Raw genomic sequence first — 22,085 nt, 5'->3', positions numbered from 1 at the left:
GTAAATTAGTTAATAGACCAATAAAAAAGTTACAAACATCTCTGCCAATAACACCTAGTTTTCACCTCCCAACTCAGACGTAGCTTGAGAAATTGCTCTTTGCTAAAAAGCAATTTGTTTCATTTTGACCATTTTAATTGCATACAATCACAATAATGTACTTAATTGTTACCCAGAAATGATTTGATATTGAAATAAAAACAGCTGCATTGGACCTGTAATGAATGAAACTCCCTAAAATGGGCTTGTCTGTATGTGTAAAAATCTGAGTTGGGATCCTGTAATGAATGAAACTCCCTAAAATGGGCTTATCTGTATGTGTAAAAATCTGAGTTGGGATCTTTGACTCCAGGATTTGGCGATACAAGGAGGATGCACTTACATTATATATACAAAAGTATGTGGACAACTCCTTCAAAATTTGTGGATTCGGCTATTTCAGCCAAACCCGTAGCTGAAAGGTGTATAAAATAGTGCACACAGCCATGCAATCTCCATAGACAAACTTTGGCAGTAGAATGGCCTCACTGAAGAGCTCAGTGACTTTCAATGCTCAGTGACTTTCACAGTAATAGGATGCAACCTTTCCAACAAGTCAGTGTGTCAAATTTCTTCCCTGCTAGAGCTGCCCCGGTCAACTGTAAGTGCTGTTATTGTGAAGGAGCAACAATGGCTCAGCTGCGAAGTGGTATGGCACACAAGCTCACAGAATGGGACCGGAGAGTGCTGAAGCGCGTAGTGCGTATAAATCGTCTGTACTCGGTTGCAACACTCACTACCAAGTTCCAAACGGCCTCTGGAAGTAACGTTCGTCTGGAACTTTGTGAAATGGGTTTCCATGGCCAAGCAGCCGCATACAAGCCTACAAAATCACCATGTGCAATGCCAAGCATCGGCAGGAGTGTTGGGGCGGCAGGTAGCCTAGTGGTTAGAGCGTTGGGCCAGTAACCGAAAGGTTGCTAGATCGAATCCCGAGCTGACAAGGTTGAGCCAGTAACCGAAAGGTTGCTAGATCGAATCTCGAGCTGACAAGGTAAAACTCTGTCGTTCTGCCCCTGCAGTTAACCCACTGTTCCTAGGCCGTCATTGTAAATAAGAATTTGTTCTTAACTGACTTGCCTTGTTAAATAAAATACAAATAGTTTAAAAAAAACTTTCCACCATTGGACTCTGGAGCAGTGGAAACTCGTTCTCTGGAGTGATGAATCACTCTTCACCATCTGTAAGTCTGATGGACAAATCTGTGTTTGGTGGATGCCAGGAGAACGCTACCTGTAAAGTTTGGTGGAAGAGGTATAATGTTCTGGGGCTGCTTTTCATGTTCCGGGCTAGGGTTAAAGCAAAGGGAAATCTTAATGCTAAAGAATATAATGACATTCTAGATGATTATGTGCTTCCAACTTTGTGGCAACAGTTTTGGGAAGGCCCTTTCCTGTTTCAGCCATTGCCCTCGTGCACAAAGCGAGGTCCATACAGAAATGGTATGTCGAGATCGGTGTGGAAGAACTTGACTGGCCGGCAAAGAGCCCGACCTAAACCCCGTCGAACACCTTTGGGATAAATTGGAACAACGACTGCGAGCCAGGCCTATTCGCCCAAAATCAGTGCCTGACCTCACTAATGCTCGTGGCTGAATGGAAGCAAGTTTGCGCAGCAATGTTCCAACATCTAGTGGAAAGCTTTCCCAGAAGAGTGGAAGCTGTTATAGCAGCAAAGGGGGGACCAACTCCATATTAATGCCCATGATTTTGGAATGAGATATTCGACGAGCAGGTGTCCACATACTTTTGGGCATGTAGTTTATGTTGGTCACATTGTCAGTGCAATGAGCATCATGGTTTGGTCATGTTCAGCTTTGCTAATGTAGCTACAACTCTCACATTAGTTAATTCCCTATGGCGCTAGAGTGTGTGTGTTCACGCATGTGTGGACATTAGCACCTCTAAGCAAACGCTCAACATTCAGTGCTAATCTAAAGTGATAGATGGACGAGTGCCTTGTTAATGCTAGCAGGCAGGCTGACTGACTGGTGTGTGTTCAAGTGAGCACATCTATCAGCCTTCTACAGTAATATAAAATGTCAAAATGGTCAAATGCACAGAACCAAAGAAACGCATATAGACATGTACCTACCGAGGTACTGTTTGGAGGTTTGGTTGGATGACAGTGTAACACAACATATGTGTTTAAGAAGAGAAGCAAAGTTCCCAATGATGTGATATAGATAGTTTTAAAGTGTCTGTCACAGCAAACTGATAAGGAGGAGCTAGGGTTGAGAGAATGAGATGTACAAAATGGGTTAGATTTGAGGTGAACGGAAGATGCTTGGGAGTTGACACTGATTGTTGGATAAATTCCAGAGATTACCTTCACTTCCATGATTCAGACGGTGATGTGTCCATTCAATGATATGTTTAGGGTATATGGGAAAAGTGAAAGGTGTTTGTGTGTGTGCGGCCCGCGCCTCAGCCGTTATGCTGGACCAAGGCCTGCAGTTCAGCAGTGTGGAGCGAGTGCTGCAGGAAGACGTTCTTGCGGCTGTACATGTGCAGGGACAAGGGCCCTCTGGGGGGCTGGCCTAGGCGGCCCGTAAAGGAGGAAGAGGAGGTGGTGGTGGTGGAGGGAGGAGGAGGCTGGCGGGGGCTTGGCACGGGGGCTCTCTCGCTGTCTGAGGAGAGGCAGCTTCGGCAGGGGCTGTCTCGACTCTGGAGGCTGGAGCTGCTGCCCCCCACCCCCATCGCCCGGGGGATCTGACTGGTTGGGTATTCACTTTTCCTGAGAGCCCCTGCCTCTGATGATGAGGACAGAGCCTCTTCTGGTCTCCTGGGGGCCCCTGAATGGTCCCTGCCTCCCACGGGCCCACTGGAGGAAAGGGGTGGGGTCGGGGTTGGGGTCGGGGCTGGGCAGTGGCGCACGTCACTGGTAGTTGAGCGCTCAGCCACCACACGGCTATATTGGTCCACGTTGAGAGACCGGGCCGCCCTTCTGTCTCTTGTGCTGGCACTGTTTTGGCTTGTTGCTCGGCTTGGATGGATGGTCTGCGAAATGAGAGAAAGAGCAAGAGAAAAAGGGAGAGAAAGAGAAAGACAAAAGTGAACAAAATACAAACACCAACGTAGCTGGTGAACTGCAGTGACATTTTGACAAGGCGTTGTTCCCGGAGCTTTGTCTAATTGTTTCTTAATCAACTGGAACCTTGCTCTGTAAAGAAGGAGAACAAGAAGCAGACTCAGTCTCTCCAGCACAGTGTGGGGAGGTGGCACACAACTCAAGCATGGCACCAAGGAGAAAAACACCTGTTCCTGGTCACACAACACAGCCTCTCTTATGCAACACGACCCTGTTACTTCACTCCACAACGCTACACTATAGCCACGCAACAAGGAAACGCATGAACGCGGTCGGCATTGACAAATCCAAACAGACACTCCGGAAAATGTTTGACTAACTAAACCCAATCTGAGTCGACGGGAGGGTAGATAGGAAATGAACCGAGTCGACAGCCAAAAAGTAAAGAAAATGACTTACAATGTTTGGTACAAATCTATGAGCAGGGCAATATAATTACAAGGAGCAAAGCTAATGCAATAACTTTCGAGGTGCAAATGGAAATTGAATCCAACGTGCTCGCACAATGTAATATCGCACAATGTAATACCAGGGAAACAGAACGGGCTTATCGGGACGGAGGAACGGAGCGTTAACGCTTCATGTTTGTTCCCATCATTAGTTATCATCATTATTATCATCTCCACATAAAATGGACACAAAAATAAGAGGCGAAAGAACAGTGTGTAATATTAAAGTGACTGTTTCTTTCTCCGGACATTCAAATTGCCAGCTACATCTACTTACAAATAGTCATTTGTACGATCATTCCTGCAGATATTGTGAGATGTTTGAACTGATGTTGAAAATACAAATTCTGTTGAGCAAAAAGGGGTCTGTATGTGACCGTGTGTTTCTCCAGACATGTTGTTTGGATAGGGATGGTAGAGAGAGTGGAGGAGTGCAGGTGTAGCCAAAGAGTGGAGCAGGTTGACGTTAATTGTCCTGAGTTTTGTCCTGGAGGCAGAACTGAGCGATTTCTTCTTCGATAGGCCAGCGGCAAAGTCAAAATTGGCAATTTTGAACAAATTTTGAAAAACAAAAATTACTTTGTAATTTTTTTTGGTCTTACTTTGAGGTTGTGGTTAGGCATTAGGATTAGCAGTGTGGTTAAGGTTAGGTTTAACATCTGATTTTATGACTTTCTGGCTGTGCCAGATAGTTACCACTCTGCAGAGCTGCCTCCAGAACAAGATTCATGACGAAAAACGCTAACCTGCAAATGAGGGGTTTGCCAAAATCCCTCCAGCTGATTATATGCAGAAGTGGAGACGCAACACAATTTCATCACTATTCTCCCCTGGTCGAGCCCGCCACAGCACAGCACGCCCACACACACTACGATGGCACATACAGGCGAAACAGCTCCCCAGAACACAGTCAGAACACAGTCAGTCTTTTGTCTCAGTTTGACTGAACACAGTCAGAGATACAGCAGCACAACACAGAACTGTCAGTGATACTAATCCAGTGTTTTCCTAAAGTACATGGAGTAGCCAGCCATTTAGGGAAAAAGTAGCTGTCCCAGACTGTCTAGTGGGGTCTGGAGGCATGCTGCCCCCCAGGGGAAAATATTACATTTTGGTGGCCTCTGGAACACAGATACACAACTACCCGAAATGCACAGCTAAATTCTTGAACACTTTAATGAGTCTGGTATTTTGGCATTTAATTAGAATCCCCATTAGCTGTTGCAAAAGCAGCAGCTACTCTTCCTGGGGTCCACACAGAACATGAAACATAACACAGAATGACTTAATACAGAACATTAATAGACAAGAACAGCTCAAGGACAGAACTACATGTATACAAAACATTTTTAAAGGCACACGTAGCCTACATATCAATGCATACACACATACTATAGGGGAGGCGTTGTGCCGTGAGGTGTTGCTTTATCTATTTTTTATATTTTTAAACCAGGTTTATTTATTTAAATTTTACCCCCTTTTCTCCCCAATTTTCGTGGTATCCAATTGCTAGTAATTACTATCTTGTCTCATCGCTACAACTCCAGTACGGGCTCGGGAGAGACGAAGGTCGAAAGCCATGCGTCCCCCGAAACACAACCCAACCAAGCCGCACTGCTTCTTAACACAGCGCGCCTCCAACCTGGAAGCCAGCCGCACCAATGTGTCGGAGGAAACACCGTGCACCTGGCTCCCTTGGTTAGCGCGCACTGCGCCCGGCCCGCCACAGGAGTCGCTGGTGCGCGATGAGACAAGGATATCCCTACCGGCCAAACCCTTCCTAACCCGGACGATGCTAGGCCAATTGTGCGTCGCCCCACGGACCTCCCGGTCGCGGCCAGCTGCGACAGAGCCTGGGCGCGAACCCAGAGTCTCTGGTGGCGCAGCTAGCGCTGCGATGCAGTGCCCTAGACCACTGCGCCACCCGGGAGGCCCCGGTTTGCTGTTTATTTGAGCAATATGAGATGGAAGGAAGTTCCATGCAATAAGGGCTCTATATAATACTATACGCTTTCTTGAATTTGTTCTGGATTTGGGGACTGTGAAAAGACCCCTGGTAGCATGTCTGGTGGGGTAAGTGTGTGGATCAGAGCTGTGTGTAAGTTGACTATGCAAACAATTTGGGATTTTCAACACATTAATGTTTCTTATAAAAAGAAGAAGTGATGCAGTCTCTCCTAAACTCTTAGCCAAGAGAGACTGGCATGCATAGCATTTATATCAGCCCTCTGATTAACGTGCCGCTCTGTTCTGGGCCAGCTGCAGCTTAACCAGGTCTTTCTTTGCAGCACTGGACCACACGACTGGACAATAATCAACATAAGACAAAACTCGAGCCGGCAGAACTTGCTTTTTAGAGTGTGGTGTCAAAAAAAAGCATCTCTTTATTACGGCCAGACCTCTCCTCTCTTTACAACCATTGAATCTATATGTTTACCTCCCAAATTGGTGACACTAGTTGTGGTATTGAGTAGAATGATGATTTTACAATTAAAATGACTGAAAATGTATGAATGAAATGTATTGTTGTTTAGGATATCGTCTATGCCTAGTGCGTTCAGAAAGTATTCATACACCTCGACTTATTCCATCCACATTTTGCTGTGTTACAGCCTGATTTTAAAATGGATTAAATAGATTTTACACACAATAACCCATAATGGCAAGTAAAAACATGTTTTGGATTATTTTTTAAATTCTTCAAGCTCTGTCAAGTTGGTTGTTGAACATTGATAGACAGCCATTTTCAAGTTCTGCCATAGTTTTTACTTAAATCTGCTTGAAAATCTAACTAGGCCACTCAGGAATATGCAATGTCGTCTTGGTAAGCAACTCCAGTGTATATTTGACCTTGTGTTTTAGGTTATTGTCCTGCTGAAAGGTGAATTTGTCTCCCAGGTCTTTGTGGTTGAATCTGTGCTTGAAATTCACTACTCGACTGAGGGACCCGGTGTCTCGTGTAAAGCAGACTGAACCGGGTTTTCCTCTAGAGTTTTGCCTGTGCTTATCTCTATTCGGTATCCTGAAAAACTCCCCAGTCCTTAACAATTACAAGCATACCCAAAACATGATGCAGCCACCATACCATAACCCCACCGCCACCGGGATTCATCTGTGAAGAGCACACTTCTGCAGCGTCACAGTGGCCATCGAAGGTGAGCATTTGCCCACTGAAGTCTGTTACAATGCCAAACTGCAGTCAGGTCAAGACTCTGGTGAGGATGACGAGCACGCAGATGAGCTTCCCTGAGACGGTTTCTGACAGTTTGTGCAGAAACTCTTAGTTTGTGCAAACCCACAGTTTCATCAGCTTTCTGGGTGGCTGGTCTCATACGATCCCGCAGGTGAAAAAGCCGGATGTGGAGGACTTGGGCTGGCGTGGTTACACGTGGTCTGTGGTTGTGAGGCCAGTTCGACGTACTGCCAAATTCTCTAAGCTCCGGTGGACATCCCTGCAGTCAGCATGTTAATTGCACGCTTCCTCAAAACTTGAGACATCTGACATTGTGTTGTGAGACAAAATTGCACATTTTAGAGTGGCGTTTTATTGTCCCCGGCACAAGGTGCACCTGTGTAATGATCATGCAGTTTAATCAGCTTCTTGATATGCCACACCTGTCAGGTGGATGGATTATCTGGGCAAAGGAGAAATGCTCACTAACAGGTATGTAAACAAATGTGTGTACAACATGTTTGATAAATACGTTTTTTGAGCATATCGAACATTTCTAGGATCTTTTAATTCAGCTCATGAAACCAACACTTTACATGATGCGTTCATATTTTTGATCAGTGTATTTGAAAACATTATTGTTGACAATTAAATTACTGAAGGAAATTTCAACAAGTGTTTGCAACTCTGTAAATTGCAATGTCATTTATTTATAAAATACATGTTTAGCAACTGACCTACAGATTTATTTTTGAAGAATCCTGCAAGAGTCTTCTGCTAACTTCCACCAGCTTCCTTTTATTAGGCATGAAGAATGAAGCAGGTGTTAAACATTGGCTTTGCTACACAGTAATCAGCAGTTGATTACTCCATTGTTGACACTCTAATCAAATCAGTAGGCCTATATAAATATCTGTAATAATACCATATAAGTATCATTAGCGTTTAGAACCTTCAATCTGTTTTATTATGTATTAATAATTATTTAAAATGATAATTAGAAATGATTAGATTGAGAAAAGTAAGTCATTGCCCTTTAAAAACAACATTGCCCCTTTAAGAGCTCTGCTGCGCAGCTGCGCCCAAACCATGCTTGAAATAAACACTGGAAAGCTGGGATCCCCCTCTTAACAAATGCCATCAAAACTGCTGTCAAAAGTGTTTTCCCCACGATTGCATTAAGAATTGTTGTGCATTGACTACTTGTCAGAATGACCGTTTCTCCCCTATTGGCACTCGTAACTTGAACGTGCCTCGAGTGGAATATTTATCAAATACGTAAACTATTCTACTATGGGGTTGGCAGAGGAAGAGTAAATGTGGACAGTTCTAGCATATTCAACGTGCGCCTCTGCAGAAATATTTGTTAATGTTCCATATTCTTTAAATTAAAACAAGTGTAGGCAATTTATGAAGTGGAAAACACTGATGCTACAGACCAGCTGGGCACAGCAGTCATTCATGTGTTCCCTAAAACCAGATATCTTAAGGCATTGGGACACTCCACATGGGACACTCTGCGACAAAGAGCAGAAAAGACAGTGAAAAGCTCAAAAAAATGAGGAGTCACTTATGACTGCCCCCCCCCCCCCCCCCCCACTCGAAAAATCCTGCAAAATGGATGGACATGAACAGCCCCCCACCCACCCATAACTAAAAGCAGTTTCCCAGATCAACACATAATGAACTAGCAAAACAAACTGAAAACATTGTATTAAGGACTGTGGAGATGTCTGGCTTTTGTCGCGCCTGTCTCTTGGTATTGTAAAACAAATGAAGAGAAGGCTCACGGTGCAGAGGCTTGAGCCAGCTGCGGTACAATCAGTGTCCTTGATCTCTGTAGTGATTACGCAACTAAGCGTTCCCAGACACAAGTGTAGGCAGAGTAGAATAAGGTGTGACAGCCAGGGGAGAAACAGACGATCATTGGTCCTGACAGAGGCGGCTTGCAGCCTGCCCTATGTCACCTCACTGTCCGTCACTGGCCCACCATGTCTTCAGCAATGTTTACAGTGTCACTGCAGTAGAGTTTTACAGTACCCAAAACCAAGACATTTTTTTTTGTTGCAGGTTGATGTACAACGATGCTTGTCTATCGCAGGGCCTTAACCCTAGTCCATCTCCTTAATGCTGCGTGCCAAAAAGAGAGGCTTCGGGTCCCATTTAAAGAGTTTATGGTATGACTTTGCCGGCGATCAAACCCCAACCTTCCAATCTCAGGGTGGACACTAAAGGATGGAGGAGAGCTACTGCGTGAATACAGTACCGTAATGCGGCGTTGATTGAATTGAGCCCTAGGACTGTAAGGAGAGCAACGCTTCCAAGAGGAAGCTAGAAGAGGAAGGCTCCTCCAGTTGGTGACATCACGTGTTTAGAGATGAGGCAGAAAGAGAGAGAGGTCTGGAAGTTGGAGCAGTAGGAGTGCATGGAGCCGGTAGCACAATGATGAGGACTGATGGAGCACAAAGATGATGGGAGGCAGAGCTCCATGTACATCAAAGCTACCCGGCACCTACTGCAGCAACCCTCACGCAGCTGTCAGCTCTGCAGCCGATAAGATACTTTACTGGGCCCATCTTGTTCTCCCCGACAGCACAGGACCTGGATAAACAATAAGGAAAAATATCAAGAGGAAAAAAAGGAGGCGAGGAGAAGAAAAGCCACTCATAAATGGAATTTCCATCAAATAGTATGGCAGATGTCTTTGTAGTCTGATAACAATGTTGCAGCTGCCAGCGTGTCACATCCAGAAAGCAGCTGCGATGCTTGACTGCTCTTTACTCCTGTTCAAAAACAGACAGCGAGAGGGGAGAGGGAGTGCAGCTAGCTAGCTACCCACTCATGTGTCAAAAAAGACTGACTGGATGTACACTACACTGTGTTGACAAGAGTTCCAACAGACTATATTGTACCACACACACACACACACACACACACACACACACAAGACCTGTAACAGTGAGACATAGCCTATACGTTTTAGATAGAAGACAGACAAAAGGTTGGCAAGTTTGCTATACCATTTTGAGAAATAAATAGAATGGACACCGATGATAATAAAATACAAAGTTGTAAAAGGCCACAGGGTGGTGGTTTGTGAGAACAGTAGCTCTGGTCCAGGGCCTTAGCGTGTTTTCTTTACTAACCTCTACTTAGAGTAACATGCTAACGCCCTGGTCAAGAGCTATGAGAACAGTAGTCTCTTTAGACTTGTTGAGCAAACTGTCATTCTCCTATTGTGTCATGCAGTGCTTCGCTTAGGGCTGCACCCAGATCAGTGCATTGACCTACTACTCAACCCATTGGTTGGTTGTTTTTCTGGCAAGTGTGAAACTGCACAATGACAAACTCCTCAGTCAACGATCACACCAACCAGACTGCTTCCCTTCCCCAATCCTAACCGTAACCATTAGTGAGGAATATGACAAACTCCTCAGTCAACGATCACACCAACCAGACTGCTTCCCTTCCCCAATCCTAACCGTAACCATTAGTGAGGAATATGACAAACTCCTCAGTCAACGATCACACCAACCAGACTGCTTCCCTTCCCCAATCCTAACCGTAACCATTAGTGAGGAATATGACAAACTTTGGGCTCCCGAGGTGTCACTATAGTACCTGGTTCGAATCCAGGCTGTATCACATACGGTCGGGATTGAGAGTCTTATAGGGCGGCACACAATTGGCACTGCGTTGTCCGGGTTTGCCGGAGTAGGCCCTCATTGTAAATAAGAATTTGTTATTTTAACTGACTCGTCTAGTTAAATAAAAGGTTAAATAGAAATAAAATAAAAAAAGATCCAAAACAACCATCTCCAGAACCTAATTCTGGACTGGAACGAATTGCAAAAATCGCTGAAGCTGGAGACTTTCCCTCACTAACTTTAAACATCAGCTATCTGAGCTGCTAACCGATCGCTGCAGCTGTACATAGCCCATCTGTAAATAGCCCACCCAATCTACCTACCTCATCCCCATACTGTTTTTATTTACTTCTCTGCTCTTTTGCACACCAGTATTTCTACTTGCACATCACCATCTGCTCATCTATCACTCCAGTGTTAATTTGCTAAATTGTAATTACTTCGCTACTATGGCCTATTTATTGCCTTACCTCCTCATGCCATTTGCACACACTGTATATAGACTTAATTTTTTTTCTATTGTGTTATTGACTGTACGTTTGTTTATTCCATGTGTAACTCTGTGTTGTTGTTTGTGTCGCACTGCTTTGCTTTATCTTGGCCAGGTCGCAGTTGTAAATGAGAACTTGTTCTCAACTAGCCTACCTGGTTAAATAAAGGTGAAATAAAAAATACATATATACAAATATAGCCCTTAAACCAGAAGCTTTCCAAATGAGTGTTAAGAAAAATGAGTTTGCAAAAGTTGCTTCTCTAATTATGTTTTAATTAAATATTTTTATTCTGAATAATTTCATATTTTGTAAAAAAAAAGGGAAAAAAAGAAGCCCAAGTTAGACTTTATTAGCCTACATTTTACAACATATCGCTATACATTCTCTCTGGATGTCACATTTTTATATTGCAAGATTCATCAGACAGACCAGAACTTAACCAGCTTTCTCTCTATCTTTGTAGATGGATAGGGTAAAACTTGCACCATGTTTTGGTAATTATGTATGTTTGATGAGAGTTCACCATGTGCTCAAGGAGAGAGAGAGAAGGAGGAGAGGAGAGAGGTCAAGTCCTTCATGGGCCTCTGGAGTGGAGCTGTCACATGCCACTTCTGGGAACGGTGGTTGGAGTGAGGGCTGCTGCCCCGACGGACAGATGCCTGCATGTCTCATGTCTCCCTCACCTTGGGGGCCTTGACAGCTAGGGCCAGCACTGCCAGTCTTGTGTTAGTCCCATTGACGGCTAGAGGGGAGAGGGATGAGGGAGGAGACTGAGGCCCTCGTTAATTACTCCCGTTGTATCCTCTGACAGCCTGCACAGGGGCTGAGGGAGAGGCTGCCTGTTCCAAAGTCCCATCTCAGTCTCTCAGGGTACGCACGCACACACACAGCTTTAATGGCTATCTCTGTCAGCCATTTTCCGAGGGCATTCTGGTGACTGATACTGAGAGGACAACATGGCAGAAACAGATACATTGTCATCATAGCACTGACAGACAACACCGTTGATGTTTGGACATGGAGTGCTGCCTGACACAAGGGGTGGAATATACCCTCGGGTTTGACAGATACTACCACACCGAAGGCCAACCGATGGACCTGGGTACCAGCCTTTTTGTGCCATTATGTTTGGTGTGACGAGAAGTAGCAAGGATCGGTATTAAGGTTCAAACAGATCTGGGACCAGGCTTACGTCATATTATTTGACGGATAAAAAAAAGACCCGTTTCTGAGAACATTCAAGTAAAACAATTCTAACTGGGTCATTCTCATGGTTGACCGGCCTCTTTAAGGGCACGAAGCAAGATCTCACACAACAAGCGCTGTTCTGAGACAGAAGCTCAGGTCACTTTGCTTCGAGTCTGGCACACACATACAACCGAAACAAGAGTGTGTGCGTGTGTGTGGGTGGCCCGCCTCGCTCAGAGGACCACATGAAGAAAGAACCCAGCCAATTTATGCTTATCAGATTTCATGTTAGCACTGAATATTCATCTGCCATATTTGTCGACAGAATATTCGTACTGTGTGCCTCAAGGATATCCGGAATGTGCAGATTCCAAAGAATACCCTCATCAATATGCATGTTTCTCTGCTTTCATTAATGTTGGAGTAAATTGTTTTAGATCAAACTCAGAGGTTCTGTCTCTGCATCCATAAACCGAAATATTAAACCAGACGTGCATGTGGTAACATGGAAAACGCCAATCTGCTGTAGCTCTCCCCGGTCTAACTGGAGAAGCATGAACAGCAGGCCGAAGGAGAGGAGTGTAGCGAGAGAGCATAGGGCCGGGGATTCTGCACTGGCATTGGAGAGGATCCAGGCAGAGAGAGTTGTTCTCACGCAGCACCTACCCTACTTTGCTTTGACTAATGAACCTGAGGTGTCCTGAATCTCTCCAGTGGCAGGGGCATGAGTTGGCCCACCCCACACAGAGGGCGTGTGTGTGTGAGAGAGTGTACACATTACATACATGCGTTTGTGTGTGAGTGAGTGATTGATTGTATGCATGTCCCTTGGTGCTGTGCTGAACGACAGCCCCTGCCAGTGGGCGCTCTCTCTCTGGTCCAGGTACCACATGGCGAGACCATTTATGAATTAACACTTCATCATCCTCTGACCAATGATGAGAGAAATGTGTCCTTGCCTCAGGCTACGGATGGAAAAAGCAAAAAATAGCATTGGTGTACATTAGCCATCTTGGGATTTGAGACTTTGCATAGGGGGAAAAAATACATAGTATTACATAACAACCATATTGAGGCATTGTGGTCTGGTTGAAGGTGAGAACAATGTAGGCTACATGACCCTGCAAAGAGATGTTTCTGGTACCATTACAAATGTAATGTCTCTCTGGTCGAGATCGTGGTCTAACTAATGTAACATCACGTTCCTGAATTATAGCCCTGTTAATTGTGGCATATCTGTTCGATGATGTTGTTATTATCGCTAATGGTGTCTTGGAAGTTAGTTCTAAATGACTTCTCAGTCAAGGTAATGCTTTGTGTGTTTTTGATGCTAACATGAGCGTTAGCCTAATCTTGTACATATTTACACAAATTCTCACTTACGATCCTATTTAACTTAAGCTCCCCTCCTACAGCATGTAGACTAATACCCCATGGCATGAAACACTCCTTTTAAATGCGGCTTAAAGAGTAATTATTTTACCTTGATTTAACTAGGCAAGTCAGTTAAGAACAAATTCTTATTTTCAATTACGGCCTAGGAACACTGCCTTGTTCAGGGGCAGAACGACAGATTTTGAACCTTGTCAGCTTGGGGATTCGAACTTGCAACCTTTTGGTTACTAGCCCAACGCTCTAACCACTAGGCTACCCTGCCGCCCCATGAGAAGAAATGAGAAGAATTAATTTGATTCCCATGAGCTCTATACTATACACATACATATGAATGTGAAGTCATTTAGATGGCTTACAATAAGAGTCATACTTCTCCCTTGTGTTCCATCCCAGAAAATATGTATTTATAGATAATTTATGTCTTAATGAGTAGTGCACTATAAAGGGAATAGGGTGCCATTTAGGATACAGATTTACAGTGTGGGTTAAACATGGTCCCTGAAGGAGAAGGTCTTGACCAGCTACCAGTCTGATTAAGGATCCAGAGCCTTCTGAATTATGGGAGACCCCAATTCCAAGTCCGATAAAAGAGAACACAAGACAATCTTCCAACATTTTGAATCTGGAGCAATAACGGGGATATTTGTCTTGTTATATAATCTTCTGCGTTGTAATTCTTCATGTGTAGTACATCTAGTCCACACATAATCTATTCTATTCTCGCTGCCCCCATCCTAGGAGGTATTCATGCGCACGCACACATATAGAGAGTAGAAGTAAATGAGGCTTATGTTAGATTTCTCATCTCTCTAAACACTTCACTCTGCCTTCTGTCCTTGTTTCTCTCAGCACTCCTGATGTGATACTCCCCTGGCGTTTGCTGATCCGGGGTTTGCTTCAAACTCTTAATTGTTGAGATCACGGTCTAGCAAATGTAACGTTACGTTCCTGAATTATAGCCGTGTTAGTTGCTGCATATACAGTGCATTCGGAAAGTATTCAGACCCCTTGACTTACTCCATAAAATGTTTGTTACGTTACAGCCTTATTCTAAAATGTATTACATTTTTATTTTATTCATCAATCTACACACAATACCCCATAATGACAAAGCAAAAACAGGTTTTTAGAAATGTTTGCAAATGTAAAAAAAAAAGCACTATCACATTTACATAAGTATTCAGACCCTTTACTCAGTACTTTGTTGAAACAACTTTGGCAGTGATTACAGCCTTGAGTCTTCTTGGGTATGACTCTACAAGGTTGGCACACCTGTATTTGGGGAGTTTTGCCCATTCGTCTCCGCAGATCCTCTCAAGCTCTGTCAGGTTGGATTGGGAGTGTTGCTGCACAGCTATTTTCAGGTCTCTCCAGAGATGTTCAATCGGGTTCTAGTCCGGGCTCTGGCTGGGCCACTCCTGCGTTGTCTTGTCTGTGTACTTAGGGTCGCTGTCCTGTTAGAAGGTGAACCTTCGCCCTAGTCTGGAGGTCCTGAGTGCTCTGGAGCAGGTTTTCATCAAGGATCTCTCTGTACTTTGCTTTGTTCATCTTTCCCTCGATCCTGACTAGTCTCCCAGTCCTTGTCGCTGAAAAACATCCCCACAGTACGATACTGCCACCACCATGCTTCACCGTTGGGATGGTGCCAGGTTTCTTCAAGACATGACGCTTGGCATTCAGGCCAAAGAGTACAATCAAGGTTTCATGAGATCAGAGAATCTTGTTTCTCATGGTCAGAGTCTTTAGGTGTTTTTTGTCAAACTCCAAGCAGGCTGTCATGTGCCTTTTACTGAGGCGTGGCTTTCGTATGGCCACTCTACCATAAAGGCCTGATTGGTGGAGTCCTGCAGAGATGGTTGTCCTTCTGGAAGGTTCTCCCATCTCCACAGAGGAACTCTGGAGCTCTGTCAGAGTGACCATCGGATTCTTGGTCCCTTCCCTGACCAAGGCCCTTCTCCCCGCTCAGTTTGGCCGGGCGGCCAGCTCTAGGAAGACTCTTGATGGTTCTAAACAGCTTCCATTTAAGAATGACGGAGGCCACTATGTTCTTGGGGACCTTCAATGCTGCAGACATTTTTTTGGTACCCTTCCCCAGATCTGTGCCTCGACACAATCCTGTCTCTACGGATAATTGCTTCGACCTCATGGCTTGGTTTTTGCTCTGACATGCACGGTCAACTGTGGGACATTATATAGACAAGTGTGTGCCTTTCCAAATCATGTCCAATCAATTGAATTTACCACAGGTGGACTCCAATCAAGGTGTAGAAACATCTGGAAGATGGGCAATGGAAACAGGACACACCTGAGCTAAATTTTTCGAGTCTCATAACCAAGGGTCTGAATACTTATGTAAATAAGGTTCTGTTATTAAATTTAAATAATTTTGCTTTGACATTATGCGGTATTGTGTGTCAAGTGATGAAGATTTTTCAAATGTAATATATTTTAGAATAAGGCTATAACGTAACAATATGTGGAAAAAGGCAAGGGATCTGGATACTTTCTGAATGCACTGTATGCTGATCTTATTTCCGCTAATGGTGTATTGGAGGTTAGTTTCAATGAAGGTAATACTTTGAGTTTTGGATTGTTTTAAGTACTGTGTAACACCGTGCCTGTACAGTTTTGGCTTTGAAGTAAGTGTTCGATCGCTCCCTTTCTTTTTCTGTTTGCAATGTCTGGCTAGTAATTATCATGTATGAGGATGACCTGTTACACATGTAAGGAATTATATTAGCATAAGACAAACGTACAAAGAGTCTGTTACTAGAGTATAGAGAGACATGGAATTCATACGCTCTGTGAGCCAAGTCATCTAAATCAGAGCAGAGGCATACAGTGACAGATTCATCTAATATTCCTCAGAGACAACGTTCTCTTGGTACAGACAGACAGTCAAAGCTGTATATGTTCTGGCAAGTTCAGGGAGTTGCAAAAAATAACCTTTCCCCTCTCCTCAGTCCAATGGGAGGCAGCGGGCAGGCGGCGCAGACTAACATTTGGGCAGGACATGATAGATTCCCTGCAACTTTTATTACCTCTCTCCAACCCGCTCCACTTTCTTAAGAGAGGCTGTCTGGGGAGTCTGTCCAGCTTTTCACCCAATCATTTTATGATGTGCTTTTAAAGCTCTGCCACCATGGCGCCTTTCTCCATTTGCTGCTCTGTCACCGCTCTTGTTAGTCTCTCCATCTCCTTGAACCACCATAGTTGACTGGCCCACATACAGTAAGATAGGCAGGGGGCTGGCTGGCTAGAACAGACCAAAATAGCAGGCCACTAAAGACGCACGTCAATCCTTGCACACGTATGCAAACACACACACACATACGCAGAGACACACGGTTTCTGTGGTAAAGGGTCGTCAAAGACAAAAAATTCCTGCATTCTCTGCACGTAAAAAAGACCTTGCTGCCTACAGCGCGAAGGACCTTTGAGGCTGTTGCATTCCTTAGGCCTTGGACAGGCAAAGCCTGTAAAAAATGGAAATATTTGTAAACCACTTCGCTACTTATTTTTCCCTAAAACTGACACTTTTAACCAAGGCCGCAATCTCATTTAAAATCATTTTCTACAGCTTGGTACTATCTAGAGACAATAAGGTTAAGTGCATTGTAGAATTTAACAAGAGGCCTCCAAGTTGCTATCTGAGAGACATTGGCAACTGTTTCTCCCAGTCTCTCTCTTCCTTGTGCTCACATGGGTTCCTCCACTGGTGCTGTCCCCCCTTGTTCCACTCACACTGTACCGTCTGCTGTCCAGAGAATTAGAAGAGCTAATTAATTTCAGAATCCATTCCCATAAATGACAATCCTAATTCTCCCTTTTGAAGAACATGCTGATTGACTTAGTTATCAATTAAGATGTTAAAAACCCATTGTATTCTGGGTCGGCGATGTATCATTGTTGTTACGGCTGTCAATGTCGTTCTCCTCCTCAGACGAGGAGGAGCATGGATCGGACCAAGATGCGGATTGGTAAGTGTTCATTATTTAATGGCAAACCAACAAACACTACAAATTAACAAAACAACAAACGTGACTAACCTGCAACAGTCCTGTGTGGCCCAAACGCTGACACAGGAACAAACACCCACAAACCACCAGTGAAACCCTGGCTGCCTTAGTATGACTCTCAATCAGAGACAAACGATACACACCTGTCTCTGATTGAGAATCATACCAGGCCGAACACAAAACCCCACATAGAAATAGAAACCTAGACCAACCCACCCAATTCACGCCCTGACCAACTAAAACAAATACATAACAAAGGAAAACAGGTCAGGAACGTGACAGAACCCCCCCCTTAAGGTGCGAACTCCGGGCGCACCAGCACAAAGTCTAGGGGAGGGTCTGGGTGGGCGTCTGTCCACGGTGGCGGCTCTGGCGCTGGTCGTGGTCCCCACCCCACCATAGTCAACCCCCGCTTCCGTGGCCTCCTCCCAATATTCACCCTCCATGTCAATCCCGCTATTCCAAAAGGCAGTAACAGACTGAGGGGTAGCAGTTGACTGAGGGGCAGCACCAGGATAAGGGGCAGCACCAGGATAAGGGGCAGCTCCGGACTGAGTGGCAGCTCCGGACTGAGTGGCAGCTCCGGACTGAGTGGCAGCTCCGGACTGAGTGGCAGCTCCGGACTGAGTGGCAGCTCATGACTGAGTGGCAGCTCATGACTGAGTGGCAGCTCATGACTGTAGGGCAGCTCATGACTGTAGGGCAGCTCATGACTGTAGGGCAGCTCATGACTGTAGGGCAGCTCATGACTGTAGGGCAGCTCATGACTGGAGGGCAGCTCATGACTGAAGGGCAGTTCTGGCAGCTCCTGACTGGCTGGCGGATCTGGCAGCTCCTGACTGGCTGGCGGATCTGGCAGCTCCTGACTGGCTGGCGTCTCTGGCAGCTCCTGACTGGCTGGCGTCTCTGGCAGCTCCTGACTGGCTGGCGTCTCTGGCAGCTCCTGACTGGCTGGCGTCTCTGGCAGCTCCTGACTGGCTGGCGTCTCTGGCAGCTCCTGACTGGCTGGCGTCTCTGGCAGCTCCTGACTGGCTGGCGTCTCTGGCAGCTCCTGACTGGCTGGCGTCTCTGGCAGCTCCTGACTGGCTGGCGTCTCTGGCAGCTCCTGACTGGCTGGCGTCTCTGGCAGCTCCTGACTGGCTGGCGTCTCTGGCAGCTCCTGACTGGCTGGCGTCTCTGGCAGCTCCTGACTGGCTGGCGTCTCTGGCAGCTCCTGACTGGCTGGCGTCTCTGGCAGCTCCTGACTGGCTGGCGTCTCTGGCAGCTCCTGACTGGCTGGCGTCTCTGGCAGCTCCTGACTGGCTGGCGTCTCTGGCAGCTCCTGACTGGCTGGCGTCTCTGGCAGCTCCTGACTGGCTGGCGTCTCTGGCAGCTCCTGACTGGCTGGCGTCTCTGGCAGCTCCTGACTGGCTGGCGTCTCTGGCAGCTCCTGACTGGCTGGCGTCTCTGGCAGCTCCTGACTGGCTGGCGTCTCTGGCAGCTCCTGACTGGCTGGCGTCTCTGGCAGCTCCTGACTGACGGGACGGCTCTAGCGGCTCCTGACTGACGGACGGCTCTAATGGCTCGGGACAGACGGGCGGCTCTAATGGCGCTGGGCAGACGGATGGCTCAGATGGCGCTGGGCAGACGGATGGCTCAGACGGCGCTGGGCAGACGGATGGCTCAGACGGCGCTGGGCAGACGGATGGCTCAGACGGCGCTGGGCAGACGGATGGCTCAGACGGCGCTGGGCAGACGGATGGCTCAGACGGCGCTGGGCAGACGGATGGCTCAGACGGCGCTGGGCAGACGGATGGCTCAGACGGCGCTGGGCAGACGGATGGCTCAGACGGCGCTGGGCAGGCAGTTCAGACGGCGCTGGACAGACGAGCAGTGCAGGCGGCGTTGGGCAGACGGCCGACTCTGACCTGCTGAGGCGCACAGTAGGCCTGGTGCGTGGTACCGGAACTGGAGGCACTGAGCTGGAGACACGCACCATAGGGAGAGTGCGTGGAGGAGGAACAGGGCTCTGGAAACGCACTGGAAGCCTGGTGCGTGGAGTAGGCACTGGTGGTACTGAGCTGGGGTGGGAAGGTGGCGCCGGATATGCCGGACCGTGAAGGAGGACACGCGCTCTTGAGCACCAAGCCTCCCCAACCTTACCAGGTTGAGTGGTCCCCGTAGCCCTGCCAGTGCGGCGAGGTGGAATAGCCCGCACTGGGCTATGCAGGCGAACCGGGGACACCACCTGTAAGGCTGGTGCCATGTACGCCGGCCCGAGGAGACGTACTGGAGGCCAGATACGTTGGGCCGGCTTCATGACATCCGGCTCGATGCCCAACCTAGCCCTCCCAGTGCGGCAAGGTGGAATAGCCCGCACTGGGCTAAGCACGCGTACTGGGGACACCGTGCGCTTCACCGCATAACACGGTGTCTGACCAGTACGACGCCCTCTCACTCCACGGTAAGCCTGGGGAGTTGGCTCAGGTAACCAACCCGGCTTCGCCACACTCCCCTTTAGCCCCCCCCCCCCCCCCCCCCCCAAGAAATTTTTGGGTGAGCCTCTCGGGCTTCCAGCCGCTCTGCCTTGCCTTAGCCTCATACAACCTCCTCTCCGCTTTCGCTGCCTCCAGCTCCGCTTTGGGGCGGCGACACTCCACTGGCTCTGCCCAGGGTCCTTTACCGTCTAGGATCTCCTCCCAAGTCCATTCCTCTTTTCCCCATTGCTGTTGTTCTCTCCGTCCTTCTCCAATCCGATTGGTCCTGGTTTGGTGGGTGTTTCTGTTACGGCTGTCAATGTCGTTCTCCTCCTCAGACGAGGAGGAGCATGGATCGGACCAAGATGCGGATTGGTAAGTGTTCATTATTTAATGGCAAACCAACAAACACTACAAATTAACAAAACAACAAACGTGACTAACCTGCAACAGTCCTGTGTGGCCCAAACGCTGACACAGGAACAAACACCCACAAACCACCAGTGAAACCCTGGCTGCCTTAGTATGACTCTCAATCAGAGACAAACGATACACACCTGTCTCTGATTGAGAATCATACCAGGCCGAACACAAAACCCCACATAGAAATAGAAACCTAGACCAACCCACCCAATTCACGCCCTGACCAACTAAAACAAATACATAACAAAGGAAAACAGGTCAGGAACGTGACAATTGTAAAAACTGCTGAAAAACTTTGTTGTGTATCTTTCATTGATAAATAGACAAGTTCAATTGAAAGGTTAGCGCAAAACCATAGCTGAAAATGTATTTCATTTCTTTAATGATGTAAAACTATTAAAGAGACTTTTTCTATTAAAGGGAGTATTTATTATTAAATGGAGTGTTAATTTGAACTTTGTAGTAATAAACATTTGAATATAATGTGGCAAAAGCACATACAGTTGAAGTCGGAAGTTTACATGCACTTAGGTTGGAGTCATTAAAACTTGTTTTTCAACCACTCCACAAATTTCTTGTTAACAAACTATAGTTTTGGCAAGTCGGTTAGGACATCTACTTTGTGCATGACACAAGTAGATTCCAACAATTGTTTACAGACAGATTACTTCACTTATAATTCACTGTATCACAATTCCAGTGGGTCAGAAGCGTACATACACTAAGGTGACTGTGCCTTTAACTTCTCTAGGATAGGGGGCAGCATTTTCACTTTTGGATGAAAAACATACCCAAATTCAACTGCCAGCTACTCATCCCCAGAAGATAAGACATGCATATTGTTAGGAGATTTGGATAGAAAACACTCTGAAGTTTCTAAAACTGTTTGAATCATGTCTGTGAGTATAACAGAACTTATTTAGCAGGCGAAACCCCGAGGACAAACCATTCAGATTTTTTGTTGTTGTTGAGGTCACTCTCTTTTCAATGATTTTCATTGGGAATACAGATTTCTAATTGATCTTCTTGCAGTTCCTACCGCTTCCACTGGATGTCAACAGTCTATAGAAATTGTTTGAGGGTTTTTCCTTTGTGTAATGAAGAAGTACGGCCATTTTGAATCAGGGTCACTTGTTGTGGCCTGTTTGTTAGAGACGCATGACCAGAAGGCTAGCTACAGTTTGTTTTAATCCTGTATTGAACTCAGATCATCCCGTCTTCAATTTTATCGATTATTTACGTTAAAAAATACCTAAAGTTATATTACAAAAGTAGTTTGAAATGTTTTGGCAAAGTTTACAGGTAACTTTTGAGATATTTTGTAGTCACGTTTCACAAGTTGGAACCGGTGTTTTTCTGGATCAAACGCGCCAAATAAATGGACATTTTGGATATATATTGACGGAATTAATCGAACAAAAGGACCATTTGTGATGTTTATGGGCCATATTGGAGTGCCAAAAACAGAAGCTTGTCAAATGTAAGGCATGAATTATATTTTTATTTCTGCGTTTTGTGTTTACTATGGTGCTATCCTCAGATAATAGCATCGTTTGCTTTCGCCGAAAAGCCTATTTGAATTCTGACATGTTGGCTGGATTCACAACCAGTGTAGCTTTAATTTGGTATCTTTCATGTGTGATTTAATGAAAGTTAGATTTTTATAGTAATTTATTTGAATATGGCGCTCTGCATTTTCTCTGGCTTTTGGCC

General features: G+C 45.9%; 1 protein-coding gene across 1 annotated transcript in view; it reads right to left on the bottom strand.

Moving 5' to 3' along the window:
* Positions 1-1,724: 1,724 nt before the first annotated feature.
* Positions 1,725-22,085, bottom strand: part of ccser1 (coiled-coil serine-rich protein 1) — a 106,470-nt gene continuing 86,109 nt past the window's right edge. Inside the window, exon 11 of the mRNA XM_039013150.1 lies at positions 1,725-3,038. The gene's annotated coding sequence lies outside the window, so the exon portion shown is untranslated. The remainder of the gene's footprint in view (positions 3,039-22,085) is intronic.

The sequence above is a fragment of the Salvelinus namaycush genome, chromosome 18, assembly GCF_016432855.1.
Source record: "Salvelinus namaycush isolate Seneca chromosome 18, SaNama_1.0, whole genome shotgun sequence".
Classification (NCBI taxonomy): Eukaryota; Metazoa; Chordata; class Actinopteri; order Salmoniformes; family Salmonidae; genus Salvelinus; species Salvelinus namaycush.
Note: the sequence above shows the minus strand (reverse complement) of the source record. Positions and strands in the feature narration are given on the sequence as shown.